Below are 11,693 nucleotides of genomic sequence, written 5' to 3'. Positions count from 1 at the left end.
ACCAGGAAGAGGACTTCTATCTTAGCAACAGCTTTCCTCAGTCCAGTTCCCAGGTGGTCTCCGACTCCAGCGAGCAGGATACCAAACATCGGGATTCCCACGAGGGCGTAGAAGATGCAGAACAGCTGCCCCCCCTCTGTCTTGGGGGAGATGTTTCCAAAACCTGACGTACAGGGTCAGAGGTTGAAGAGACAGACGATCTAAACAGATTCATTACATGCAGTGGTTTTAATGGTTCTGCTGGACACCCACCAATGGTTGTGATGATTGTCCCTGAGAAAAAGAAGGCACTGGCCAGATCCCACTGGCTGACAAAGGTGTCGTTGCTGCTGGGATCCACACCTGCACTGACGGCCTCCACCACCTCCTGAGACGGGACGTTGAAGAAGAGGGGGGGGGGGGGGGGGGGGGGGAGGAGGAGAAGAGATATATGATTCATGTCTGACATGCTGAAGGTTTCACACACATGAGCACGACTTTCTCTTTGTTTCCCAGTTAAAGACCAGTCAGTTCATTACTTCAGAACAGAGGAGGTGGAGGTGCAGGTGGAGGTGCAGGTGCAGGTGGAGGTGCTGTAGAAACTGCACGGTCTCCGGCAGGCGTCCGTGACAAACAGCTGACTGCTGATGAACTGCGACGGCTCCATTCTGTCCCAGCTGTATCGAACCACTGCCACACGATAATCTCACTGCCTGATCTAATTATCTGTTTGGTGTCTGCTGGGGAGACGCTGAAGACGTTCGTTAATGCTGCAGTGTGATGAAGTGACTGAACATTGTCTCTGCAGACGTTATTACTTCTAATGGATCAGAAGTGTGTGATCACAGAGACAGGGCTGTGTCTGCTGGATGTCACTGTACGACGTCTGTCCCACATGATTTGGGAAAATGAAATGAGCTCTATTAGTTTCCAGCTGTATTTGTGCATTAATTAGAATCTCTGATGCTCCTAATCAGTGTAAATCAACTTTCCATGTTAGTGGCTGAAATATAAGCTAATGATTTGCCTCCATTTCAGTGAATACAGCAGGACATCGTTGTGTGGTTTTCTGTCCAGAACGTTGTGGAATAAAACAGGAAGCGAAGGAAGTCAAGTTAAATTAAACGAATTCAGGGGTCAAAGGGTAAATTATGAGTTTAGCCATGTACACGTCAGACTGTGTGTCTGTTCACCACAACAGGGAATTAGTCTGAACTATCTGGAGTCAGAAAAACAATATTTTCTCACATTACTGTCTGACTACTAAGAATATCAGGCCTATAATATAATCAAACAACTGAGGAGGTGAGACTGTAGCTTTGCATGGCCATGACATGCAGCTCCAGACATAACAACACACAGGATCCATACAAATGAAACTATTATAAAATCACACAGATGCTGTAACATATTCAGCCTGACCACATTTTATCATAAAATAGATTTGAGGCAACTAACAATTAGTTTTACTATCAATCGATTAATCTGTGGATTCTCTGCTGATGAATCAAATCATTGTTTATTCAGTAAAATTATAAAATAATAATTATAATAATATATAAATGATAATTAATTAATTTTCTGTCGATTAGTTGGCTGATCAATCCAGCCGTTAAAGATCAGACAGTTTGGGGCGTCAAGTGGCGTAGTGGTCTAAGCAGGCGCCCCATGTGTGGAGGCTACAGTCCTCGCTGCAGTCGGCCCCGGTTTGAATCCCGCATCGGACAGCCCTTTACTGCATGTCATTCCCCCTCTCTCTGCCTCCCCATTTCCTGTCTCTCTCTACTATCCTGTCCAATAAAGGCACAAAAGCCCAAAAAAATATACTTTAAAAAAAAAAAGATCAGTCAGTTTCACCTGAGTTTATCCACTTCTGTGTTTTCAGGTGAGAGGACTCATTCAGTGTCTGATGTACGGCAGGAGGAGTGGCTCTGATCACATGGTCACACCTGGAGAACAGCTGTGCCACAACACACATGACCCACCACATTAATAGCCGGTGGTATAAATGTACAACTGTAATGTGACATCTCACATTACTCCAGCTGATGGTGGGAAGTCTAAATCTATTAAAGACCTGTTGAAATGTCAGCTGACACAGGTTCAGTGAAACCTGACCCACAATGCCGCTTGTTGCACAGAACAACATCTGAAGAATGAGATCGTAACAGCTGCTTTGTTCACTCACTCAATTATTCCTGTTGTTTTATCTATGGAGCCCCAAAGTGGTCGATATTTAATAATCAATTAAGTTATAAAATTCTCCTTTGAATAATTTTTGTGAAATAATTTAAGAGATTATTTAAACTCAATTGATTATTATAAGTATTTTTATAATACCAGTTTTTTAGGAGTTTTTATTTCATATAACAAAATGTCTGTTTTTAACACTTTAATTTCATACTGTCACTTTTTATTTCATATTGTCACTTTTCAAAACATGTAGCCAGTTAGCTCCTGTTAGCTGGAGCAACAACTATGCTAAAGAATTCTATTGAGCACATGTTTGTATTGCATGTATATTTGAATGTTTTACAATAAACAATGATAAAGTCGTTTGACGTCACAGCACAGCAGCAAACATCTGCTTTTACTTATTTAGCCTGACAACAGTGCACATGCTACCTACCTAGCCGGTTAATTAGCTACAGTAGGTGGCTAACAGGCTGTTAGTGCATTCATGTGGTGACGGAATAATGAGTTTCCAACAGGGAAAATTCAGGTGAACGCCGCCTTAACTAGGAAAAACAACTTGACGTCATGTACGCAGAAACATGACGGATGAAAGGATATGTGGACAATGTAAGAACCTTTTGATTAATGGTGCAAATTCACATTTTGCATATCAACTTTTTTGCTAACCTTTAATTAATAATATGGTATTAGGTTGTAACTGTTGGCTGCTGTCCATGTAGAGAGACCTAGATCAGTTATTCATTAGATATTATATATTCATTACATATTCAGTAACTCTGATAACAAGTCAGCTAAAGCAATGTTTTAGTGGTTTCAGAGAATTTACTGGTGAGACATGAACACACCACGTGGATGTGACATAAATGAGTAGCAGTTGTTGAGGTTGCTATTAGCTTAAGAGGCAGGAGACGTGTGATTGGCTGAGAGATGAGATGGTGGTCATGGTGTTTCTCTGTTTCTCTGACTTTATAAAATAAAACTTGACATTGAATAAAATTGTCTTTAGGGGGAAAAGCCATTACGAAATAAGAACAGACAGAAAAATGGCATTTTGAAACAAACTGTCTATAATGAAATAAAAAGTAATTAAAATATAAAAATATTTAAATAATATAGAAATATTAATAATAAGATAACATTTCATAATAATGAGTTTATTTTTAACAACTTCTTCAATTATTTCACAAACTATTGGTTCATTTATATAATTTACACAATGTATTCATATAGTTATAATGTCCATAATATCTTTTCTGTTTATCTGATATTGAACACTTTGAGGTTCATCACTGATTCTATTATAATTCATATGTTCTCATTATCCGCTTAGTCTTTTCATTTCATCAGTGAACAGGACGCACCAGATCTCTCATCATCTAAATCAAAAACAACATGTTTGATTTAAGGACCACACGTTCACCTCTGTCCTTCAGGACCTCAAACCTTTTTGCTTTGCCGACTAAAACAGAGATTTACAACGTGCATTCTGGAGCGAGGACAAACATCTCGGGATCACAGCACAGTTGCCGAGCCAGCTCGTAACGCACAACCTATGCATGACTCAGCTTTCACACACACACACACACACACACACACACACACACACACACACACACACACACACACACACACACACACACAAACACAGAAGGGGACCCCTCAGATGGGCTCATCACTGACCAGTGACCCACAGTCCAGAGGCCTCACGGACTGAGGAGGTTCAGTAAAGGTACGATGTGTGGTCAGAGTCAGGCAGCTTCACACTAAATATAAAATATGAAGCAGAGTTATCTGTCGGACCATCGGCCAAAACGTATTTTTAGCTACTAGAGGTGTTCAGGCTCCGAGCTGCAGATCCTCTCTGGTGTTTGTTGATGTGTAAATAACAACAAGCTGTGACTTTGTGCTCAGTCACTATGAACAGTTCGTAGGTTCAGTGGCTTTGACCCTGAGTGTTTGATTGAAGTCCAAAATAAATAGAGAAAAAAAATCTGACCACAAATTTTTATCCATAAATTTAAATAAAATATTCAGTAAAATTATCAGCACCAATTTAATTGCCGCATATTAATTCCATGGTTGTTAAGCTTTATTGAGAATATGAATATATAAGAAAAAAATACTTTTTTAGCCTGAACAGTCATCTGCAAATTCAACAGATGAAATGTGGAGGACAGTGAAAGGAGGGAAATACATTATAGTAGGTCAAAGGTTGTGTTTAGATCACTTCTCAGGGGTTCAATGGTCTTTTTTGTGAAATGAAATACTTCTACCTCTTCAGGCCTTTTATAAATCACTTTCACAACTCATGTCAGGGGCAGTCCCTTCATTTTTGGGGGCACCAACCCAAAAAGGTTGGAACCTGCTTCAGGTAAAAAGGTGGTGTCACTGATACATCTGAGCCCATTTACAGACAGGCCACCATGACACCACCTACTTTAAAGAGGAGAGACGACTACGTCTTATCGATTGGTTAAACAGTTTTTCCAGAATAAAAGCAAGAGAACGAGTCATGAGAAGATCTGCTGTACCTCTATAAGAGTCTGGAGGTTCTCTGAGTCCACACAGGTGAAGTTCGACAGGAAGTCGCGGCGCGTGTCCAGTAGCTGCATGTGTTTTCCCTCCTCTCGAGGAGCCTCCAGGGCGCGGAACACCACAGCACCCAGCACCAAGTAGAGAAGCACCCCCGTCAGGATGGCGAGAACGGTGGAGCAGCGCATGGCGGCACCTCTGCTCAGCTCGAACGCAGGCGGCTGTTTCCCTCCACCAGCCTCGGGGCTCCTGTGGCCTGGATCCCAGCTGCTGCAGCTGAAACATTAGCAACCACACAAACACGAGGGTTTTCTACTGACCACAGTGTCTGCAGCAGCCGGTCTATTAGCTGCACACAAGGCATTAAATGGACTCAAGCCTCACCACACTGCTGACACACAGTAAATGAAACATCCTGATAAAACAAACCTGTTCATCTGACCTGCCTGACACTGTGAACAGATGTAACTGAGCAACAACACAAACCATCCACGTCATGGACACACACACAGGTGTGCACACACTTCACCTCACCTGTCGATCCGCTTTAGATTACCACGCCTTCGTCTTTTCCAGTCTCTCTTAGCACCAGGTCTGAGGATGGAGTCCCTGGATCCGTAACCACTGGGGAGTCCGTCCACCTCACACTCTGAGGGAGGGGACACTGGACGGGACGACAGACACATTCACATGTAATTCAGCAGAAATACAACGTGTTCGCTTTGTCACAAACACAAAGGTTTCAGTGGTGAGAGCAAACCACGGTGGAGGACAACAATCGGCAACAAGGTGAGGCCTCAGGTGGGACAGAGATGTCAGTGCTTTTGTTTGTGAGGAGAGACTTGGTTGTTCCACCTACACCAAGGTAAAAAACTGGGCGAAGAAAAAGGGATTTCCAGCTCTGGGTGAAGCTGTATTTCCTTTAGGTGAGACACTGATCAGCAGCTGGAGAAGAAATGATACAGAGATCTTTGTAAACGTTAAAGATGAGTGATGAGTGATGTCAGCCGTGGGTGTGATCGTCGGCTCCAACCGAGAAGGTATTCTCATTTAAACCTGAAACTGGAGCCAAGTATCTCTGCACTCTGATGCATCTTTACCTTGTTAAAGCAATGGAGCTGCGAGACTGATGGACGAGTCAGACTCTCTCCTTTGTCCCAGAAATTTCACAAATTATTTAAGAGAGAAGGATTTTACCATTTGGACCAGTAGACCTGCCTCTTGTGATTCGTTCTGCATCACTGGGCTGCAAAAACAAGCGCCCATCTTGTTGTAAAGTTCGGTGACTGCAGTTCTTTACTCAGCAGATCCGCTGGTCTTCGTCCAAAATTAGAGCAATAAACTGTGACACAGTGACAGAAAAATATACACTGGCTCTCAGAACAGTTTTACAGCTGCTGGGAAGAAACAAAAAGACTGTCCACTTACTAAAATGAGCACATTACAGCCAGGAGTTTTAGCCAGGATTATAGTCCTTTAAGTGCCACAAGATATTTTGGTCGTGTTCATGTTACTAAACAGTCACAAGTACAATTCATGAAACACTTGAAGAGCACAATGATCCACAATTTTTAACACTGAATATGTTATTCTGGTATATTTTGGCTCAAATACACAATGAAAGAACGTCTGAAACTGCTCCTCCAACATTTATCAAACACAATAAAGCAGCTAAAATGCAGTTAGTCTCCCACAGAGAGACCTAACACAGAATGACAGACAGATTATGCAGCACCAGACAAAAGGAAATTGTAATGTGGCCAACAGTGCTGCTGCTGCAGCTGCTGCTGGGCCATGCCCACGGTGATCCCTCTTTTTTATTACCGTTTATCGTCCCTCAGGGTCCAGGAGATGTACGGTCGAGACCAGAGCGCCTGACAGTCCAGCGTGTGCTCACCTCAGACTGAAGGATCATAAGAGTCCAGAGCCGCCTCGTGCAGAGTCTTCCATGAGTTCAGGCAGCCGCATACAGGGAGTGTGTGTGTGTGTGTGTGTGAGTGTGTGAGTGTGTGTGAGTGGTGAGTGTGTGTGTGAGGCTGTTGCTGAGCACACAAGAGAGAAAAAGATACTCACTCAAACTGACTTTATATAGAGTGAGAGAGTGAATTAAAGAGAGAGAGAGAGAGAGAGAGAGAGCAGCACAGATAAAGATGGAGGTGATGATGAAAGAAACAGCAGTGAAGATTTTAAACAGACCAACTCTGGAGAGCTGCAATGATTCTTTTGAGCCAACACATATTGAATCTCATAATTAGCTTCAGTCTGTGATTATAATTTTTCATATTCTGTCATTTTCTCCTGTGAATTAAAGGCACAATGAACAGCAGCTGGAGGATCGATATCAACATGGGATCAATCTTTAAGATTCATTGAGGTGTGATTGGTGTTTACACTGTCAGCTCAGCTTCACTTCACCCTCTCACCATCCCGCCCTCGTCACCAGCCGCCTCACAGAGCTGCTGCTGCTGCTGCTGCTGCTGCTGCTGCTGCTGCTGCTGCTGCTGCCGTCAGGGTGGAGATGAGCTTTCTCAGACAGATGGAGGAGACTGAAGTGACTCACTGTTCATCACTTCAGCCATGTCAGGATGTTTCAAAGGTGTAATAGTGTTTTGAGAGGAATTACATCTCTCCATATCAGTGAGATGATTATGCTCAGGTTACTGTGTTATGTAATCGTTATCTTAAATCAGCTGATCCCAACCAGGAAGTGTTGAAATCTTTAACGTAAACTCACGTTCCTCTGCAGTCTGGCTTTTCAGTAAACACGGGTTTTACTCATTAGTCTCTTTATTTTATTCACTAATCTTACTGTAATTATGTTGTAAATTGTATTTTATTGTATTTTACCTGCTCTTTTATTATTAATTTAATTGTTATCAATTAAGTTTTTTTGTTTGCTAATGTTATTATAGCTTTTAAAATCCAGCTAAAATCAGCTTTCATACTTGATTTGTTCTTTTCTCTTTAGCTCATCAGTCTGTGAACTCACCTGTATAAAATGGGTTTACAAATAAAGTTTGATTGATTGATTGATTGATTGATTGATTGATTGATTGATTGATTGATTGATTGATTTTCTACCTCATGGCCCACTTGAAAATCTCAAAAAATGCTGCCCACATGTGACCCTGTAACAATACAGAGGCCTAATAATATATTCTCACTTTTTATTCTAATATAATGAAGAAACATACGATGTGGCAACAACATAAATCATTATCATTATTGATCAGTGATTGATTGATCAGCCTCGATACATGAAGAAAGAAAATCAACAGTGGTTGTGGGGTCAGACGTGAGCCGACAACACTGTCGACATTTTGAACCGGGCCATGAGATGGAAAGTTGTGAACAGCTGCTTTAAGTAAAATCAGCTTTGTGTTGAGACGGGTCTTTCCTCTTTCTAAATATTTCATGTTGAAATGTTCTTGGCGGGAGTCGGTGCAGGTCGGTGGGGGTCGGTGGGGGTCGTGGAGGTCATGGGGGTCGTGGAGGTCATACGTTGCAGAGTGATGACGGTTGAAGCTGCTGCTGCGTCTCTGTAACTCAAGCTGAAAACAAAACGTGCAGCAGCAGGTGGCGACGTGGACAAATGAAATCCTCGTTCACACTTTGTTTCGAGTCCGTGAGTCCAGCTGAAACAACGTGTGATCGTCCATTTTTACAGCCAAAAATAACCTCTTCTAATTTTTTATTTTTTTACTTTATTATGTTTTATTTTTACATTTATTGTTCTTTGCTGTCCGTCCGTCTGTCCCCCTCTCCTGAACGCCACATCTCAGGAACACCTTGAGGGAATTTCATTACATCTGGCACAAACGTCATCCTGGATGAACTGATTGGATTTTGGCGGTCACAGGTCAAAGGTCAAGGTCGCTATGACCTCACGTCCATCCCGTTCTTATAAACGCGATATATCAGGAAATGCCTGGAGAGAATTTCATTACATGAGGCACGAACATCCACTTGGACTCAAGGATGAACTGATTAGAATTTAGTGGCCAAGGGTCAAAGGTCAAAGGTCGCAGTGATCTCACAAAACATGTTTTTGACCATAACTCAAGATTCATACACTAATCATGGCACAATTTAACACGAATGTCTAAAACAATAAAATGATGACAGGTCAAAGGTCAACTTCACTATGACATCATAATGTTCTGTGAAAACTTTTCAAGTCATTATTGATCGTGTATCTCAGGAAGAGAAGAAGAGATTGTGCCTATATTTCTGATGTTGAACAGATCATGTGTTGTCAGGTTGAACACGTCTGAGCGAAGACGACATGTTTCCCACTGGAGGACAGTCGTAACATCCGCTTCACCAGAACACGTGCTTAAGACGTCTTCACTTCAAATATTAAATGGGTCTGGACAGACAGGGAATCAATCACCATGGTAATTCTAGTTTATTGTAAATGTGGTTTAATATGAATCACTTTGATTGGCTGGATGGAAACAGATGGAGTTCTCTGGTATACTTTATACTTATATATGTATCTATACTGTGAGAGATGTACTGTAAAACATTAAAGACCATTTAGCTGATATCTGTATTCACATGTACAGTTTAAATCTCAAGTATGATTCAGGGACAGAGTTCAACCAAAATGATGCTTTTGGATTTAAATATATTTCTTTTAATTAAAGAGATTAAAAACGTCCAACTTTCTTCTGTTGATTGAGTTTGTTTTTGATTTTGTTTGTTTGTTTGTTTGTTTTTGTTTTTTAGCATGATTTCACTTATTTGTACAAAATAAAATTAACAAATTTAACCTTAAACAACGACATGTGACCTGCACATCTGCAGATTTCTATTACAAATGACTGGATTAAATTCTTTGACACACCCTGTCATTATATAACACGCAAGACAGGGTATATCATTTTTTTTTCACTCGTAACAACAAATGCATCAGTGCATTTGTTTTTTCATCTTTCATGTCATGGACTTTTAAACAATAAAAATACTAAAATATCACGTAAGAAATCACATACATTTTCTTTTTCTGCTGTTTTGTTTTCAGTTAATATTTTTGATATGTGACATACATTTTAGTGAACACTTATTAACTAGTTGTAGGTGTAATAAACAGAGGATCTCTTCCTGTTAATCACTGGTAGAGTGTCTGACATTGCTGTAGCTGGGTTATGGCGACAGACTGACACATGTATCACAGTTTAACAGCGTCAGTCTGTTCATCGTGTTGTCATGTGTTCAGATGATTCGTAATGATTTAGCACTTGACACGTCTTTCTCCAGCTTTTCCAGCAAACACTTGATCCGTACCTGCAGACCTGGATTCACTTCGTGCTCTCAACCACATAAACTGTTAAATACATTTAGCTCCTTCAATTCAATCTGTGTGAGAGCTCCAGTCCAGCTGCAGTGAAACAGGTGTCTTATTACTCCACAGAGCAGTTTGAGGAAGCTTCCCAGGAATGTCTAAGAAATGATTATCTATTGTGAGGACAAGTGAACGCAGTAATCGATGTTAAACAGAAAGCTGCAGGCGGAGAAAAAACTGCAGGAAAAGCAAAAGCTTGGGCAACTTTAGCATTGCTCATACAAAACGATTCCCTCTTACTGAATCACTTAAATCTGTTTTCATCATCATTAATATTTCAATGGGAAAAAAACACCAAAAAAATAAAAACATTGCTGCAGTTTCCTGAAAAGAGCGCAGTTTCTACAACACCTCTACTAATGACAGGGCCGTACAACAGGCAGATTCCTGTTTGCCTGTTTTCTCATCACAAAACTAAGCAGGTCAGACAAACAGTCACTCATGCAGAGAAGTTAGAAATCCTTACTTCTTGTCGATCAATGGTTGCAATTTCAGGTTCCTTTTTAATTGTTTGTGGTTTTGTTGTCAAAATGAAGATTAATCAATGAAGGTCCAGCAGGTGGAAAACAAAATGTCAGGAGTAAATTTTGGGAGTAGATCTGTTCAGGGAATCTGAGAAGAAGCTTCACTGAAATAAAACCCTTGTATTGACTGACCCGATGATAATTGTGCTCAAAATTACAGCTAAGGGAAGGTGGTAGTAAATAAAAGAGAGGGAGGGAGGGAGGGAGGGGACAGACAGAAACGTGAGGAGGAGGAGGGGGACTGCACCGCTATTATGAGCACTTTATTTTCAATTAAGCCATCTTACATCTGCTGTAAGTTCACTTTCTGCCATTTCTGATGATGCAGGGATTTGTTGGACTGGAAATTGACTGGTTAGCAAACGTCTGCAACTTTGGTCATTTAAGGGAAGAAGCACTTTCAACAAACAGCAGCAGAAAACACTGAAGGAAAAAATGTTTTATTTTATCAGGCAGCAGCACAAAAATCAAAATGTGATATGAATGAAATGAGATGAAGAGCTGAATGAGCTGCAACTGCCTGTTAAGTGACGGTAGTGAATTTGAAACATTCGTTGCTTTGAATTAATCATTAATCATATACAATAAGACGGTTGCTTCCAACTTTACTTAGTACTATTTAAAGCTCTGGAAAGTCACACTACATCCTCAGGGGAACATGATCGTCTGTGCTGAAGGAAATTTCACTGGTGGCGCCACAAGGCAGGTCAGGTGATCGACCAAAGTCAGCAGGATTCATCCTCTGAGGATTATGAATATCTGCACAATATTTCATAACAATCCCTCAAACAGTTATTGAGGTGTTTCAGTGTGGGGCTGCGGTGCCTCTTCAGACCTGCAGCCTCAGGACTGTGGCTGACTGGCGTCTCCCCAACGCTTCTTTTAGTACTGATACACGCCCAACAATTTACCAGTTTATTCAACCTGTATGACTTTTTATTACTATATCCAACAGAGTATTTAATGATGTCATTGTAATTTCCCAGCACAGCTCTACCCAACATCATCTGAGCAGAATCTCATCTGCCAGAAAGACACTGAAACACCTGAGAAGCTCCAGTTCACTGTTACACCTCCAATCGATGGGCCAAGGAATCCATTTATTACACTTTAAT

This window comes from Seriola dumerili, unplaced genomic scaffold (assembly GCF_002260705.1).
Source record: "Seriola dumerili isolate Sdu_G_001 unplaced genomic scaffold, Sdu_1.0 BDQW01000091.1, whole genome shotgun sequence".
NCBI lineage: Eukaryota > Metazoa > Chordata > Actinopteri > Carangiformes > Carangidae > Seriola > Seriola dumerili.
This window is presented reverse-complemented; position numbering follows the sequence as displayed.